Here is a 19,454-nt window from a genome sequence, read left to right on the forward strand (position 1 = left end):
TCCTGGCAATAGTATTTTTTTTATTTATTCAAGGGTTGTGAACATCATGGTGCAACACCAGAATTTGTTACTCATCCCCAATTACTCTTGAGAAGGTGGTGCTGAGTCGCCTTCTTGAATCGCTGCAGTGCATATTGTGTAGGTACACCTACAGTGCTGTTAGGAACAGAGTTCTACATTTTTCAGCAATACTGAAGGAACGGTGATATAGTTCCAGATCAGAATGTGTGTGACTTGGAAGGATCTTGCAAGTGGCAGTGTGCCCTTGCCCTTGTAGGTGCTAAAGGTCTTGGGTTTGGTAGGTGCTGTCAAAGGAGGCTTGGCGAATTGCTGCAGCATATCTTGTATATGATACACACTATGTCAATGCTGGTGGAGAGAGCGAATGTTTAAGGTGGCAGATGGGGTGCCTTTCAAGTGGGCCACTTTGTCCTGGCAGCTCCTAGTTTCTTGAGAGCTGCATTCATCAAAACAAGTGGAGAGTATTCCCCTATACTCCTGACTTACATTTTATAGCTGGTGGATAGCTTTGGGGAGTCAGGAGATGAGTTACTAGCTCCAGAATTCCCAGCCTTTGACCTGATTTTGTAGCCATACTATTTATTTGGCTGGTGCACTAAAATGTCTGGTCAATGGTAATCCCGAGGGTTTTGATGGTGAGTTATTCAGCAATGGTATTGAACATCAAGGGGAGAGGGTCACATTCTGTCTTGTTGGAGATGGTCATTGCCACTTGTGTGGTGTGAATGTTACTTGCCACTTATCATTCCAAGCCTGAATGTTGCCCAGGTCTCACTGGATGCAGGCACAGGCTTCTTCAGTATCTGATGAGTTGCAAATAGTACTGAATGCTGTGCAATTATCAAACATCCTGACTCATGATCTTATGATGGAGAAGAGGTCACTGATGAAGTAGCTGAAGATGTTTGGGCCTAGGACACCACTCTGAGGAACTCCTGCAGCAATGTTCTGGGGCTGAAATGATTAGTCTCTAACAACTGCAACAATCTTCCTTTGTGCTAAGTATGACTGCAACTAGTGGAGAGTTTTCTGTCTAATAACCATTGACTTTAGTTTTATTGGGTCTCCTTGACACCACACTTGGTCAAAGGCTACCTTGATATCAACGGCAGTTACTCTCACATGACCTCTGAAATTTATCCCTTTTGTCAATGTTTGGACCAAGGTTGTAATGAGGGCAGAAGCTGAGAGGCCCTGGCAGAAGTCAAACCAAGTGTCATGAGCAGGTTATTGATGAATAAATGCCACTTTATAGCACTATTGATGACACCTTTCACCACTTGGCTATCGATTGAGAATAGACTGATGAGGTGGTAATTGGGTTGGATTGATTTGTTGTGCTTTTGCGGATAGGACATACATTTTCCACATTATCAGATAGATGCCTGTGTTGTAGCTGTACTGGAAAAATTTGCCTAGGAGAGCAGCTATCTCTGGAGCAGAAGTCTTTTGTACTACAATGGGGATTTGGCAGGATTCTTAGCTTTTGGTAAATGCAGTGCTATCAGCCGTTTCTTCACATCGCATGAAGTGAACCGAATTGGCTGAAGTTTGGTACCTATGCAACTGAGGTCCTCAGAAGGAGGCTGAGAGGGATCATTGACTTGGCATTTCTAACTGAAGAAGTTTCAGTTGCTTCAGCCTTGTTTTGACACTGACTTGCTGGGTCTCCTCCATCTTTGATGTTTGTGTAACTTCCTCCTCCACCTAGTTGTTTACTCATCAACCACCATTCATGACTTGATGTGGCAGGACTGTAGAGCTTGATCTGATCTGTTGGTTGCTGTGTCACTTTGCTTTGTCTATCTGTCACATGCTGCTTTTGCAGTTTCACGTGCGTGTATTCCTCTATTGTAGTTTCACCAGTTTGGCACCTCATTTTTAGATATGCTCAGTGCTGCCCCTTAATTATATGCTCTCTTGCCCTCCTCATTTTATTTACCTTACAAGTCCTGTCCACTCTGCTTTATGCATGAAAGACTTAAGAGTGTGTACCTGCGTTAAGCCAAGATGCTCAACCACTTTCACATAAGCTGCCTTTGGAAACTTCTGAAAATCAGATGGCAGGACAAAATACCAGACATTGAGTTGCACACCAGAGCTGGCATGCCAAGGATCCACACTATACTGAGACGTCACAACTGAGTTGGGCTGGCCATGTGGCAGAATGCCTGACGCTCACTGGAAAAGTCAAGTGGGCAAAGCTAGCCTAGACAAGGAGTACATTTAATGTTTTCGGTATAGTTTCTTGGAACAGTATGTTCTGGAGCCAACCAGAGAGCAGGCTATACTAGATCTGGCATTGTGCAATGAGATTGGAGTAATTAATGATCTCATAGTGGAGTCGGCCCTAGGTGGGACCAAGCATAATTTGATTGAATTTTACATTCAGTTTGAGGGTGAGAGGAGTGGGCCTGAGACTAAGTTTTTAAACTTAAATAAGGGGTATTATGACGGCGTGAAAGCTGAGCTGGCGAAAGTGAATTTGCAAATTAGGTTAAGGGATAAGTCAAAAGAGATGCAGTGGCTAATATTTAAGGGGATATTTCAGAATGCACAGAATGGATACGTTCCAACAAGTAAGAAAAAGTCCAAGGAATGGACACACCATCTATGGTTGACTAGAAAAGTTAAGGATAGTATCAAATTTAAAGAAAAAGCATATAATAGTGCAAAGATAGGTGGAAGGCCAGAAGATTGGACAGAATACATGGAAAAGCAAAGAATGACTAAAAGACTAAGAAGGAGGGAAAAATTGGAGAATGAGAGAAAGCTTTCCAGAAATATAAAAACAGATAGTAAGAGTTTTTATAAATATTTTAACAATAAAAGAGTTAACAAAGGTGAGTGTTGGTCCTATAGAAAGTGAATTTGGTCAATTGATAATGGAAAATAAGGAGATGGCAGATGAATTGAACAGGTATTTGTATCAATTTTGACTCTTGAGGATAAAGTAACATCCCAGGAGCAGCTGTAAACCAGAAAATGGAAGTGGAGAAGGAAGTCAAGAAAATTACAGTCACCAGAGAAGTGGTACTAAGTAAATTGTTGGAGCTCACAAGAGCCCAGGTCCTGATGAACTTCATCCTAGGATCTTAAATGAAGCATCTAGTGAGATAGTTGATGCATTGGTTTTAATTTTCCAAAACTCCCTAGATTTGGGGAAGGTCCCATTAGATTGGAAGATCACAAATGTAATTCCATTATTCAAAAAGGGAGGGAGACAGAAAGTGGGAAATTACAGGCCAGTTAATTTAATATCTGTCATAGGGAAAATGTTAAAAGCTATTATTAAAGAGGATAGAGCGGGGCATTTGGATAAGCTCAAGGTCATCAGGCAGAGTTAACATGGTTTTGTGAAAAAGAAATCGTTTTTAACCAGCTTATTGGAGTTCTTTGAGGAAGTAACATGTGCTGTGGATAAAGAGGAACCAGTAGATGTACTGTACTTAGATTTCAGAGCGGCATTTGATAAAGTATCACATAAAAGGTTACGGAAAATAAAAGCCCATAGAATGGGGGTAGCATATTAGCATGGATAGAAGATTGGCTGGCTAACAGGAAGTAGAGAGTAGGCGTAAATGGGACTTTTTCAGGTTGGCAATATGTAACAAGTGGTGTTCCACAGGGATCAGTGTTAGGACCTCAGCTTTTTACAATTTATACAAATGATTTGGATGAAGGGATTGAAAGGATGGTTGCCAGATTTGCTGATGAGATAAAGATAGGTAGGAAAGTAAGTTGTGAATAGGACATAAAGAGGTTACAAACAGATATAGATAGGTTAAGTGAGTGGGCAAAGATCTGGCAGATGGAGTTTAATGTAAGAAAATGTGAAATTGTCCATTTTGGCCGGAAGAGTAAAAGGGAAGCATATTATCTAAAGCTGAGATTTTGCAGAGCTCTGAGGTGCAGAGGGATCTAGCTGTCCTAGTGCATGAATCAGAAAATGCTAGTATGCAAGTAAAGCAAGTAATTAGGAAAACTAATAGAATATTATCACTTATTGTGAGGGGAACTGAATACAAAAGTAGGGAGGTTATGCTTCAGTTGTACAGGGCATTGGTGAGACCACATCTGGAGTACTGTGTATAGTATTGGTCACCTTATTTAAGAAAGGATGTAAATGTGTTGGAAGCAGTTCAGAGAAGCTTTACCAAACTAATACGTGGAAAGGGTGTGTTGTCTTATGAGGAAAGGTTGTACAGTCTAGGCTTGTATCCACTGGAGTTTAGAAGAGTAAGAGGCGACTTGATTGAAACATGTAAGATCCTGAGGAGCCTTGACAGGGTAGATGTGGAGAGGATGTTTCCTCTTGTGGGAATAGCTAGAACTAGGGGTCACTGTTTAAAAATAAGGGGTCACCCATTTAAGACAGAGATGAGACGAAATTTTTTCACTCAGAGGGTCGTGAGTCTTTGGAACTTTCTTCTTCAAAAGGTAGTGGATGCAGGGTCTTTGAATATTTTTAAGGCAGAGGTGGATAGATTATTGGTAAACAAGGGGCCAATGGGTTATCCGCGGTACGTGGGATGCAGATTTCAGGTTACTATCAGATCAGCCATGATTTTATTAAATGGTGGAGCAGACTCGAGGGGCTGAATGGCCTACTCCTGCTCCTTGTTCCTATGTTCGTATGTACCAAAGCTCATCTTCTATGGAGAGCTTGAGTCTTGGGTGCACTCTCATGGCAGTCAAAGGAAGTCCTACAAGGACGACACTCTGAAGGATCTGCTTAGGAGTTTTCATATTGACTTTGAATCCTGGAAGAAACTCACCCAGGATCTCTGCACCTGGCACAACAAATAAAAAGTAGTATAACCTCCTTTGAAAGCAAGCACATATCAGAATTAGAGTGAAACCACAAGGAGAGGAAATCCTGAGCCAGCAACTCATTCAAAACTCAATCATCTGTGGTATTCTCTCTGATTTGCAGCAGAGCCTTCCAGGCGCAGTTTGAACTTAGCACTTACCTATGTACTCACTGGAACCCTACTAAACACTCCAGATGATGAATGTGGTCATCTTCACCTTGAAGGAGGAGCAAGACGACCTTAACTATTCTATATTATATGTATGTGATGTTTGCCAAGATATGCATTTGCTGCCTGCTTTTAACCTTGTGTTTTTAGAACTTGCAATTTTTAATCTCCCTGCATACATAGCTTCTGCAAAAACAGATTATATGCAGGAATATTCAACCATCAGGGAGCCATTTGCTAACTATTGAGCATTGCCTCAGCAATTACATTTTTTTCCTCAGCTTTCTTTTTATTTTATATGACATTTTGCTACAAGATTCTATTTCCCTTATGGCTTCACATGCTGCACACAGAAAGGTTTAATTGTTGCAGGTGTAGCATTCAAAATTACAGTAGGTTGAAAATTGGGGCTCAGGGCTGTATTTAAACAAAGCAGCAATTAATTCTGACATACTCCAACAGCATCTAAACCCTGTCTAGTCCTTCTCTTTTATCAAAATGTACATCAGTCAGGAATGTTGTTTTTGGTTAAATGCCTACCACAGTCCCAATTTTTATCCTTCGCTGTTTTGCAGCCTAATTGTCAGTTTGGATATGATTGATGCTGGCTGGTGAATGTATTTTAGTTAATCTAGAAGACTAAGCATTTTATAATTGGAGTATCCTTTGGAGAAGAACAACAATGATCATATTAAATGTATACAATATTGGTAAGTACAGCCTAAGTGATTTTTTATCTTTTAAAGTGATCCGATTGAACAACTCTTTTCTAAGATATGTGCGGTGAGTAGTATGGTTGGCTTTGTGCATTTGTACAGCAATTACATTTTTGCAGATGGATCTTGCAGTACATTCACCTACACTATTGTAATCATGTAGCTCCCTTGATTGTTCATTGCTAGGCTGATGTTAGTCCTCTGTTGGCAGAGGACTATTGTAACCAGGTAAAGTCCAATTAATCAGTTTAACAACAAGGCATTTCTCTGGATTGTGAAGTGAATGCCCTATCCCAATAGTAAACAAAAATCTCCAAAAGAGGGCATGGAATATTTTAGCACTGTTCTTGATAATATGTTCAGGTTGGATAATAATGATATTGGTTAGGAAATTGAGATTGTGTATCACAAATGTATCAGGTTTCTTGTATTTAGGTGGAGAGCAATATATATTTGCTTATCAAATATGACCTCAGAAATCTGTCATCCATGATGCATGGATAAATGTCTCCACTTGTGACCACTAGTAATGATCCAGCTGAAGTTTTGCAGGGTAGGGGGAAACCACCTGGCATATGTAAACCTGATGTGTTCCTATGTCACCAGGTGGGCATCTTGGGTGCCCTGCAAAGGGAGAGGATGCAAAATATGGCAGGGTTAGAAACCAATACTATATCATAAAGATTATGTTTGGCCAAGCAAATCTTGTGCTTAATTCGGCAGACATTCTGCAATTTAAGCCAGAGCCAAGACTTGGAACCCCCACTTGGGTTTCACTTCCAAATATTGGCAACCTATTGTTATTCAGAATACCAGCCTGTCACATTTATACCGGGCTGGCAGTGAAGGAATTCCTGGCCAAACAGCTGTTTTCTCCCATTTCTGTTCACACCCCTTGGACTCTGGGCGCCATTTTTGGGGTGCAAACTAGCAGAGAATGTCAAGACTGCTTTACTGGGTGCTGGTTGTTTTCTGCTATGCTCCCACTTGATTTATGGTGGGACTGCACAGGTAGGGCTGTGAAATTTTGGCCTGTGTATTAAAGCACAAAATAACAATGTATTGAATTTTGGCTGCATAACAAAATAAAACATAGCGATTAGAGCATTGTGCAATAAATACCATCTCACAATCCTTACTGGTTAGTAATGCATAATTGTCATCAATGACCTAGAAGGGATAATGGATCAATTTTGCTGCTAAAATTTTATAAAATTATCTGTAGTGAGTAGAACCTATTCAAAGGGATCTGAAGAAAATGTTCCCATCACTCAATAAATGTCCAATAGCATTCAATTGATAAATGAAAAGTAACGTACATTGGCCTGAAAAGATATAAACTTAAGAGAAAAACTAATGCCTTGAAGACAGTATCATTACAAGAATTTATAATGGAAAATTACTTGAAACAGTACCACAGCAGCAATAAATAATGCAGTTAAAGAATAAGTGTTACATCACCAGATATTTGGAATGTTATCCTACAATGTTTAATTTATCTTGCTGTATTACATTGAAACATAAGTGTAGTAAACAGTAAAAGAGCAGAGGATAACGAGGCAGTGCTGCAGGTTAGACATTACCTGTAGGACCTGCCTTCAAATCTAACACAGACTACTGGGACTAAAGTTTCCTCTGCCAGCTTGTTGCAAAGTATTTTCAACGTATTTTCCAGCAGAAAAGCACCTGCAGCTCAAAACTGCCCTAAATATCATATTGGTGCAGTTGAGCAATTTTTCTGTTGTCAGGAGAGTTTAGCTCTGCAATTATCTAGGACAGTTTCATTTTGACACTGAAGGCCTAAAACGTGCAAGTATTCTATTCACAGGGCAATAATATTCCGGAGTAAAAAGGAATCTGAGGTACATCCGCCAAGATGCATGCTGCACAGTTTGAACAGACTTCATTTATCCCAAGACTATTAGGAAGGGTGAGGGAGCGCATGATTTAAGTATTTTTCATGATTAAGGAAAATGTGTCTTTAATTACTTCTGATTAGAAACAGCAAGAACAGTGGACTTGATCTTAATTAGCAAAAGACAAACTAATGAAGTGCTAAGAGGAGGCTAATAAGTGCCCTCTAATAGTAAGGATGAGATAGTTCAGTCAGGTTTCTTTGGATGTTCCTGTTGGAAATTTGATTTTTTTAATATATGGTAGTGCACTAAGGTTAAAGAGCTTAGTATTCCTTGCTCTTCACAGTTTGTTTGAAGCAATGTACCAAAAATTTCAGGTCCGTAATGATGAAAATTAGGTAGACTGTTTGAGTTGCAGAAAATCTTTTTCCACCCCCTTCCCCATTATTTCTGGATGAGTTCTCATGCTACCTTGCTAGCTGGCATGGGCCTTACTAAGACTCCATGCCTTTGGCATGCCAGCAATTGACCCGGAAGAGATTTATTATCTGAAACAAAAGGCTCTCTAGCTCCCTTAGGAGCAGAAGAAAAATTGTAGCAGATTTTTCCAGTGTTTTTCTGAGCTAGGACTCACTTTTGCTCTTGGAACAGCACCATGTTGCTTCCAGCAAAATCGATCAAGCACAGTTGAAGATGAGGCTTTCCAAGATTGTGATGCAAATGATCCTTTCCCTTTATTTGGGTTTTGGGGGTTGGTTTGGGGACCAGTCTGTGCCTTCTATTTGGATGAATGGAGGTTCCAGTCTGTCTGTCTTTGCTAACAAGTTTGACACTTTGAAATTTCAGGCTCAGTAGGGTATGAAATCAATAGACAAAAACTTCAACATACTAACAGTATAAAAGGAAATACAATAGCAAGGATAGAAAGTTGGCTGCTCGACAGGAAGCTAAAGATTAGGGTTAATGAGCATTACTTGTACTGGAAACATGTCAGCAGTGCTGTACTCAAGGAGCTGGCACTGAATTCTGGTTTCCTTATATATAGATGATGTGGTCTTGAGCATTGGGAGAATAATCCTGTTCTGCTAATGACACAAAAGTAAAGCAAACAGCAACACATTTTAAGAGGGAAGATAAAGTATAAGAACGTATACTCTGGAAGGATGTTGAAAGATGTGGATTAACAGATTGTCCTAAGATTTCAAATCCATGATTCCCTGAAATTGCTAGTAACAGGTAAGTAAAGCCTTAAAAAGGTAAGTGACTGTTGAGTAAATAGGACCATGGAAGTAATAATGAATTTACAACACACTATTGGGCCATAGTTAAAGGATTATGTGCAGTTTTAGACTCTCATTTTATCGATAGGTTGGGGTGAATTTTACAGGAGGTTGTATTTCCCCCCCTGAGCCTGATAGAAGTCAGTCAGTAGGTCACCGACTTTGAAAAGACTGCCCTGCAGCGATAATACCAAGGGAAGCGGCCTTAACAAGGTGAGTGTGGGGCTTCTGTCTCTCATGGAAAGGCCTGAGAGAGCTGCCGGCCAAACCCCAGCAGCGCCAAAACACAGTAGTGGCCTTTGCTGGGACTACAAAGGAGTCCCCAGATCCATGGAGACTGAACTTGCAGCTAAGTCCAGGGTTTTTGGTGAGGGGGAATGAGGGATTGGGGACCATAAGGGGTGTGGGAGGTCAGGTTTTGGGGGTTGGTGGGGTGGTAGGCATGATTTTAGCGGGTAGGTGCCCCGGATGGGCACAAGGAACCCCCAAAGGAGGTACCTGCCTCTTTAATTCCAGCTTATATAGCCCAAGTTGCAAAACTGGAGGGCTGCTCTCCTGCGTTCCGCCTTCCCCAGCTGCACATATTATTGTGGTGGAGGCAGAATGAAGCCTTTAACTGGCCATCCATTAATTGGCCAGTTAAAGGCCTCAATAGGCTAAGGGCTGGCGGGCTATCTGATACCTTATCTACCTGCCATAATATGGGGGACAGTTCAGGAGTGAGTAAGTTTTATGTACCCGTCCGCCTGCAAAAACACCAGCGGGGACCATAAGATTCCCCCTGATAAATTTAGGATTAACTCAAAAGTTAATGGCTGTATGTTCCACAAAGCAACTATTCGTAAGAGGTACTTTATTGTTGAGAAAGTGAAAATTACCTTGTTCCATGACCTCTATTTCATTACGTATTGCCACCCACTCTGCAGCCAAAAGACTATATAAACAGTTAGGCACCTCTTAATCAGATTTCCCTTGTAGAAGAGCAGCATTCTTGTCACTTGATAGATGGAGCTAATAAATATCTTTCCAAATCTTGGGAGAATGCTAGGCTACCTCGTTATTATCAAATATTTTTGACACTGGACTACAAGTTCTCTGACAATTCATTAAATCCTTGTATTCTTGCGATTTTATAAGATTTATCCAGATACGTTGCCAGCCCTCAAACAAGGTGACAAAACATTTTGCAACATTTTTCTTCATTTCATCAGGATTTAAAAGTCAATTTATTCTAAAATTAAATAGCTTTTCTCTAAAACTTCACAGAAGGCCAAAGCATAATTTATTTTTTCTTTGTATATCTTTGTAATCTCTCCCTGAGGGATCATGGATTTGGTGAAGGGTAACATCTTGGTTATTTGCCTTTCACATTGAAATCGGTATGTGCTATGTTTTCTTATAATTAGAAAAAAACATGGGTAAATGGCCCTGTAGCAACATGATCATCTGAGAGTCAAGCAATTATATCGCCCTTTTTAGAGGTTGATGGACATTATTTTTCCAAATGCCTTCTATATTACACACATGGACAATTATAGTTTCTAACATTATACAAAATTCAAGCCATTATCCAGCTGAACAAAAAATGGATTTAGAACAGCATGTGACGTTTGTGTTTTTCTATTGGGCCCATTCATTGTTATTACAATCTTGTATATGACCTGGCTTCAGTGGATTGGTGGCTGCTGTCTGGTCACCCCAGGGAGGATGCCTAAATTGCCTAAAATGATTGGCTAATGTCAGCCACCAGTGAACTAAGTGGCAGCTGCAGAAATAATTATGATTTGTCGGAAAGGCTTTTTCTTCAATATTCAAACTGTTCACCAGGCCTTCGAAACATCTACCTGTCTGTCGTGGGAGAGGGTACTCCTCCTTTCACCTCAAGGGAATCTTTCCCTAGATAAGGGGAATATTTTCTAACATATTATGGTTTTCTCAGGAAATTGAGATAAAAACCTCACTCTAATCTTTTGGAGAGTTAGATCTTGACCAATGAGTTGCTTTGTGGGTCACATGGAGATTTTGCTTGATGCTCAGTTGTTCCTCTGGAAACAAAAATCCAATGCATATCCTTTTTTGTCTGACATGTTTGTTAATAATATTGGACAGGATATCAGACCAATTTACTAAACTGAGAAAGCAGGTCAGTTAACTTTATGCTTCTGTTTATTCTCATACCACTCACAATAGTGAGTCTTTGGAACACTTCCTCAAAAAACTGTGGAAGCAGAGTCTGAATATTTTTAAGGCAGAGCTAGATAGATTCTTGATAAAAAAGAGGTGAAAGCTTATCAAGGGTAGTTAGGAATGTGGGGATTGAGGTTACATTCAGATCAGCCATGATCCTATTGAATGGCGGAGCAGGTTTGAGGGCTAAGTGGCCTACTCCTGCTCCTAATTTGTGCTGTTTCTTTTCAAAACTCACACTAATTACAGCTAATTTACCTGACTAATGAAGAGGAAAGACAGGCCAAGGTGAGGTATAATAAAGTCCCTTTACTTAATAGGTAGCCATTCAAGTTTTATTAAAACTATTTAGATGAAAAGTACAAACAGTATTACAATTCCCTTCAGGCTTCTGACATTTTCCTGCCTTCAATAACTAATCTACAAGTATCAGGCATCATCCTCATCTATCACACTGTTCCAAAAGAAACAAGCTATTAGGGAGCCTGTAAGAAATTTGGAGTGCAGGACAGGTTTCTTGTAAGAAAGAGTAACTCAAGACCAAGGTTTAAAAGCTGCGCCCCTAAGATTCCCCACGCTTAGGGCTGATTGGTCTATACAATCACATGATCTGCATATCAGTAAGAAATGGTTTAACTTACAATCATTACATTCCTCCCTCTTTAATTTTATTTTACCCTCTTATTTACAAAAACATCTTAACCCATAGTATACACAATTATATACATGCCTTTATAAATATAGTCTTTGAAGAGGTTTTCAGATTTGAGTAGAGTGACACAACTCTACAACTGGAGGTTCTTCCATTGGATCGACTTGAAAAGGAACTACAGCTTCAGGGACACCCCTAGACAATGGCAGTTCAGAATTGTTTACTTCAACAGAGACATCAGATATGTCTATTTGTCGATCTGGCACCTCAGGAGTCGAAGTTTCGACTTTGATTTCGGGTGGATTAATTGGTTGTTGGGGGGTTTCTCAACTTCTGAGATGATCCACCTGTTTTCTAACAATCCTGTTTTCCACTTCTACCTGATAAGATGAAAGTCGTGTTTCAGAGACAATTGTACCAGGGACCAATCTCAGTCCCGTTGCAAAATTTTGTACAAACACCGTCTCTCCCACAGTAAATTTTTGACCTTTACCGTGAACATCAAGATTCACTTTCTGACTACCCTGGTTTCTCTCCGCCTTCCCCTCTAAATTAGGGAATGCTAGACTCAATCTTGCACGAAGTCGGCACTTCATTAACAGTTCTGAAGGTGTTAAAACAGTGGTCACATGAGGAGTTGTGTGATAGCTGAGCAGGCATCTTGAAATGTGTGTTTTTAATGTTCCCTATGATAGTTTCTTCATGCTGGCTTAAAGATTTGTACTGCTCTTTCTGCTAACCCATGGATAAGGGATGATACAGTGCTGTTCTGATATGTTTAATCCCATTTAGGTTCACAAATCTTTGGAATTCACTGCTAGTGAAAGCAATACCATTGTCTGACACAATAACATAAGATGAACCATAAACACTGAAACTCTGGCATAGTTTTTCAACGGTTGTAGATAAAGTAGGTGATCTCACTTCAAACACGTCCATCCATTTGGAATGTGCATCGATAATTGCAAGAAACATGGTACCTATAAATGGGCCTACATTGTCTATATGTAGCCTAACCCAGGGTTGGCCAGGCCACTCCCACGGATGCAATGGAGCTGAAACAGGCAACTTCTGCCGTTGCTGATACTGGAGACAGTATTTCACCATTTTTTCTATATCACTGTCTATACCTGGCCATCTGATATAACTTCATGTGAGTATCTTCATTTTCAAAATACCAGGTTATGCACTATGAAGTTCTTCCAATAATGCTTTTCTTCCTTGCACAGGGATGACCACTCTTGCTCCCCAGAATAAGATACCATCTTGACAACTCAATTCAGACCTACGTACAAAGAATAGCTTTAATTCTTCAGGAATTTGTGCATTTGCCCACCTTGTAATACTTGTTCACAGACTCTTCCTAAAATTGGATCCTGATTCGTCCAATTCTTTATCTGTCTCATGCAGACTGGTGAGAAATCCAGGAAATTCAACATAAGTACTGCCTCTTGAGGCACTGGAACATGTGGGATACTGTCTGGCAAAGGGAGACAACTGAGGATGTCTGCATATGCTGTATGTACACCTGAACGGTGTATATAAGTGTACTCATATGCCGACAAAATTAAAGCCCATCTTTGAATTCTAGCAGAGGCTGTCGGTGGGATTGCCTTATCTTCATTAAACAATCCTAAAAATGGTTTGTGATCTGACACTATGGTGAAGTGTCGACCGTGCAAATATTGATGGAATTTTACTCCAAATATGATACCTGAGCCCTCTTTTTCAATTTGTGAGTAACCTTTCTTGGCTGCAGAAAGGGTTCTGGATACATATCCTATCAGCTTTTCAGCTTTGATTTCTGTTTTTTTTTGTGTTTGCCACAGGGTTTTGTCTCATCCTTCATTTTGATTTCACAGCTGGCTATATTTCTCTTTGGTAAAATCTTAACTGAAATCTGGTTCAGTTCGGGTGTTGAGTTCCCCATTTTACATTTTGAAAGTTCCATGACTTTTCCTTCTAATGCCTCTTTTGGCTCCATCAACTGATTCTTCAGTTCTTCCTTCTCCTGTTTGTATCTTTTGGCTTCCTCTTGGAGCATTGAACACTGTTGGTTTTTTTCTTCCAACTGTTTCTTCAGTTCAGAGTGGCATTATATTTGTTTGGCTTTTTTTCATGATTCTCTTGTGGAACCAATTCTGACCCGAGGGAGCCTTGCTTCCTGTGAAAGTCATTTGGTTCTTCTATTTCATTCCAAAAGACACCATCATATTCCCTCGTCAACTCAGGATTTCTTCTTGTCCTGACCTGAAAAATTTCTGACCAATTTAGCCTGATTCCTTCAACCAATCCTGGCCCAGAAGACTAGGTCCTCCTCCTGTTACACCAATTACTGATAGCTGAGCTGTCTGTTGCCTGCATGATACAGGTACAGAGGTGATGCCTTTTACCTGTATTGCTTCTCCAGTATATGTTTTAAACTGGGCAGTGGTTTTCTCCAAACTCAATGGCTGGGTACCTCTCTGAGATATTTAAGCATGTGTCCTCCCACCTCTGTGGTCAATGCTCTTGTGCTCATGACTGGAGGCTTTCCATTTACTTGAAGTGTAACAATGGTTGGTTCAGTTTTCCTGGATTTCAGATTGTGTAGGGAATAAACATCAGCCTCAGTAACTTCTGGCTCATCTATATTGTGCACTTCATTTAACTTGACCTGCTGTCTGAACGGCTGTCTTGATCTAGCCTTGCACCGTTTAACAACATGCCCTTTTTTGTTGCAGTAGTGGTATCTGTCTCTTTAAATCTACAGACTTCGGGTGCATGATTGCCCCCTACAACGATAACACTTTAACTTCTGGGTTACTGGTGAGCTGCTTCCAGAATTTCTTTTTATTTTCCTAGTGGTAGGGACCGTGTCCTGCTTCGCAGTAGCCTCCCTGATCTTCACGCCATGCCTGGTGGCAGGTTCCCGCGCTAACTGCAAAACAGCGCCATGTTGCACACTCTGCAAAGCCTGTGAGTCCCTCTCAGCACTCTCTATTGCTAGCGGTATCTGCATGGCGCTCTTCAGGTCTATCTCAACTTCTGCAAGCAAATGGTACTGAATGGAGTCATCATTTATGCCGCAATCAAATGATCTTGCAGCATGTTGTTTAAAATATCACTGAAGTCACAGTGCTCCATTAACTGTTTTAACTTTGTGATGTACGTTGTGATTGACTCACCAGAAGTCCTTACTCGAGAGTTAAACTTAAATCTTTGCATGATCACTGAGGGTTTGGTCTGAAAATGCCCTTTCACAAGGTCAGCTAGCTAGTTGAAGGATCTGGAATTTGGCACATTCAGAGCTGTCAAGCTATGGATAGGTTTTGTTCCCACAGACACTTCGGAGAATTGCTTTCTGATTCTGCTCCATCGTTATTTTGTTGGCTACAAAGTAGAAACCTAATCGCTCAATGTTAACCCCAGTCCTCAACGGATGAGTCATTTGAGTCAATTCTGCCAAAGAGAGGCATTGCTGGTGAGTATACTTTTTTTCCTCCCTTAAAATTCGAAATACTCACAGTTGCGAGGCGAGAGGCTATTTATCCTTGTCGCCAATTGAATTAAACATGGAGTTCAGGATAGGTTTCTTGTCCGAAGCAGTGAACTTTATTTACAGGCGCCAGATGAGACTACATGCTTGTTCCAGGATCAAAACTTATAAGCTCCGCCCCTAAGATTCCCCACGCTTAGTGCTGATTGGTCTATACAGTCACATAATCCCAATAACAGTAAGAAATGGTTTGATTTACAATTACTACAGAGCTATTACTATATCCTTATTTTTCACACATACTCATTGGAGATAACTTTGATAAAAACATTATGGAGATTTACTTTGCCATACGTGTTGAGCCTTCGTGGGTACTTCTTTTGAACCATTGAATTCTGTCCCACCACCTCACCCCATCCCCGAAAGGTTCAACCTCATATATGTACCTGCTTTATCTATGATATTAGCCAGGTATATTATGTAATTGAGTATTATAATGAATTTACTGTACTTTTTAATGTTCATAGTTATTTTACTTCTGGGTCCCGTAATGGAGGCTTTACCCAAAGTAACCTTGCCAATGAATATTAATGAGGTTGTGATACATCCTAATTTGAAAGGTTTAAGCTTTGGACAGGATTTTACAGCCTGTGGGTGGGAGTGCGCCTGACCCGATCATGTGTAAAATCACACGTGATGATGTCAGGCAAGCGTCCCAACGTCATTGCCCACTCGCACAATATTTCAGTCGGTGGGCAAGTATGAGAGTCGGCAATTAAAAGGCCTATTAAGGCCCTAAATCAAATAATTGAATGCTATTTTTCGCTGCCCATCCAAACTTACAGTTGGTGAGCGGGCAAATCGACCAGGGGGCCTTTGGAATTTTTATGAAACCTCATCCACAGGCAAGATGAGATTTCCAGCAGTAACAAAAAAAAATTTTCAACATAGTTTTTAACATGTCCCTCCTCATGTGACTGAGTCACATGTGGGGACATGTTTATATCATTTGTAAAATCTTTGTTGGTCAGTGTCCAATTCTTCAGCTCCCTGAGGCACCTCTGTGCTCCCAGGGAGCTGCCAGCACGCTATCCCTCATGCATGCACAGACTTACGCACTCACCTTCATCTCGCCCCCACCTCAGCAGTGCTGAGCGTTTTAGCGCACCTTTCACGCTGGTTGACCATTAATTGGCCAGCCAGTGTGAAATCACGGTCGGGGCCCAACCGTGAGTAGCAGTCCATTTCACAGCTGCTCCCAGGCCCACCCACTGCACCCACCCCGAATAAGGAAAATACTGCCCCTTATATTTATGTGTCCTGGAGGCACTGAGATTTGGGTATGATGAAAATGGTCATGGTATAACTGACTGGATTTAGGATCTCTGATTGCTGGAGGCATTATGTTTTCCATTGTAGAGTAGTTGGAAACTTTGTGGGTAGATATCTGTTGTGTGGCAAAAAGGTTTTTCCAAATCGTTATAAATTACCTTTGGCTTCTGGTGAGGTTGAGATTAGCTGGCAGCATTGCTAATAGTTGTTGTAGTTGGATTTTTTTAAGCACCTTCAGTTCCTTTGGAACATTGCTCTCTGTTTCCTGTGGTTAAAAAAATACACTTCAAAGAGAATTAAAAAAGGGAATTTTCATTTGAAATGAAAAAATAAAATGAACATTCCATTCTTCTTGCTTCTCTGCTAGTTTACCATTTCTTTCCTTGGAAATCTGTTATTTCTATACATCTTGGATAATGCATGAGTATGTCAGGAGGGAATGAGCACTATAGTTGTACATCAGCAGCATAGTTATTTTATCTCATCTTCCGTTTCTAGTTCACTGGCTTTCATCTTTCTCTTAGGCTAATCTAGATAATTCTGACCTGCACCTTTGGGTTATTACTTCCTGCTGATACACAGACCAGACTCAGAATGTTCAACTTAATTATATATTTTGTTCCATGTTTAGAATCTGTGCAGTTTTGCTAAGTTATCTTCAACTGGATCACATTTTTCCTTAATAAATTCAAGTTGGAATTTTCAAATGTGATACTAATCTTACCGTGTTACCACTTAGGAAGATGAGGAATGGCTGCCTTTATATATTGTGATCCTTTTTCTTTGTGATATCACAGCCTCCTATATCTTGTAGGTCCCTGATTAACCTCATGGTGAAGATCTATGGATTAGGACTGAAGAGAACTTTATCAACAATCTCCGGGTGAGTGAAAAATCTCTTCAACTAGTTCATCTTGGCCTCCTTGTTATTTGGAATGTGTGCAATCATTTATTGATTGTCTTGATTAAGGCTTCTTTTAGCTGTATTCTACAGCATCTAGTAAAGTGTTGAATTATTCAACATGGATACAGACTTGGGGCGAATAGATTGATTTGGCAGCTTTTGTACCAAATATTACATGTAGCAACAACTGCTAAACTGAATAGATTTTTCTAAACGGAAAAAGGTAAAACCTTGACTAACATGTAAGTTTTTGATGAAGGATACAAGCTGTCAGTGCTCCAGGCCTGCTGGATTTCTTGGCTCAGTGCTATTTGTTATCTGAAGTAGACAGCTATTAGAGTGCATGAACTGTAAATTAGTCTATACCAAAGATACTACAATTCACATCCCTTCACATTTATATCTACATTATCATTAACCAATTTGTTTTGAAGCTCCAGAGACCTGAGATGTACTGATTGGTTATCCTAGTGTGCACAGGAGAACTATGATTGACAATGGAACTTCATGTTTGTCACTTGAGTGAGCATGACTTCATAACTCATGAACAAGTGGATTGTTATGAGTACAGTTAAGAGAGGAATAGAAGAAATGTCCCAATAACATCTGTATTTTTTTCTTAATACCAGCTACTTACATATAAACATGATACTTAAAGTAGCAGTTTTGTATGAACACTGAGCATTACACTAGGACTCCAATTTTAACCCTACTTACATGCTAAGAATGGAGTGGATGAGAAGTTAAAATTAGAAAAATCAAATTATCTCTATGTTTCCACAGAAAACTGGCTGACCACAATTTTTATATGTGGCTGCCTGAAGTCGCAGATGCACCTATAGTGGCAGGTGCCTAGTAGATAACTTCAAATTGGGCTTGAGGCCATTATATCAACCCCAATACAACTTTAACCAGAAGGGTGAGAAATCCTGCCAGTGCCAAACTCACTGAGTAAAGCTTAGCTTCAACAGACATAACTAGAAGTTGGTTTGGTCATCAAGATCTATATATCATTGAATGAAGTGCTCCTGCAAGGCAATTCTGAATTTCCAGTTTGCTTATTTATGATTTATTTTGCACCACTGCTTATCACTGGCATTGGTTTTGCTTCACTCCTGTGCATGAATTAAACAGTCAGAGTAAGAGGAACAGTAGCAGTCTGATGAATCAGTACAACCAGCAGCTAGATTTGTTAGAAGACAAAATATGAGAGGGAGGAGTGTCATGTTTGTTGTATGTGACTGTTCAGTAGATCTCATGAAAAGGTTCTAAGTCTTGTATGGTGGAACATTGTGTTTACTGATAACACATAACCATATACATATATATAGGGTATAGCCCTAGCTATGCGCTAACTCCAGGCGTGCTTCTATACAGTTCTCTGTCCTGTCCACAACTGGCTCTAGTCTCAGATCATGTCTCTCTTTACAACACACTGTGGACAGCCCTGTTTCCCAGCCCCATTTTAACCCTTGCTATGCCAGATACCCATATACCTGTGTGAGAGGAAGGACTGTTTTATGCAGTCCACGAGTCTACAGGCTGAGAGTTATTTTTGGAGGGACAGTACAGGAGGAATCACTACCTCGCCAGGCAACTGTTACAGACCTATGCAGTCTGTTTCAGTAGGACCTGTTGCACGTTGGATCAGATGCCATGCTTTGCCAGTGGCTCTCAAAGGTACCACACCCGTTTTTTTGCCAAAGCCTTTTACCAGGCTGAAATAAGCGTACATAGTCCACTTTTCCTAAATCTGCAATGTGCAGCTATTTCAAATAGAGCACCAAAGCCCTCCTTTTCTCATTCTTTCATGTGATGTGAGCATTGCTGGTAAGGGCAGCATTTATTCCCCATGCTTATATGCCCTTGAGAAGGTGGTGGTGAGCTTCCTTCTTGAGTCGCTGTAGTCTGTACGTTGTAGGTACACCAACAGTTCTGGTAGAGAGAGATTTCCAGGTTTCACAGCAATGGTGCAGGAACAGCGATATCTTTCCAAGTCAGAATGGTGTGTGACTTGAAGGGGAATGTGCTTGTTGCTATTTGTTT

The 19,454-nt window shown here is 40.4% G+C and overlaps 1 protein-coding gene across 5 annotated transcripts in view; it reads left to right on the forward strand.

The window, feature by feature from the left end:
- LOC121279258 (RNA-binding Raly-like protein) overlaps positions 1–19,454 on the forward strand; it is a 1,065,807-nt gene that overhangs the window by 289,099 nt on the left and 757,254 nt on the right. For 3 of the 5 annotated variants that reach the window (XM_041190353.1, XM_041190355.1, XM_041190356.1), the window contains one exon: positions 17,319–17,387. The gene's annotated coding sequence lies outside the window, so the exon portion shown is untranslated. Of the gene's footprint in view, positions 1–8,743; positions 8,812–15,017; positions 15,158–17,318; positions 17,388–19,454 lie in introns of those variants that run through there. The other 2 variants (XM_041190354.1, XM_041190357.1) reach the window with 2 other exon arrangements.

This window comes from Carcharodon carcharias, chromosome 6 (assembly GCF_017639515.1).
Source record: "Carcharodon carcharias isolate sCarCar2 chromosome 6, sCarCar2.pri, whole genome shotgun sequence".
NCBI classification, from domain to species: domain Eukaryota; kingdom Metazoa; phylum Chordata; class Chondrichthyes; order Lamniformes; family Lamnidae; genus Carcharodon; species Carcharodon carcharias.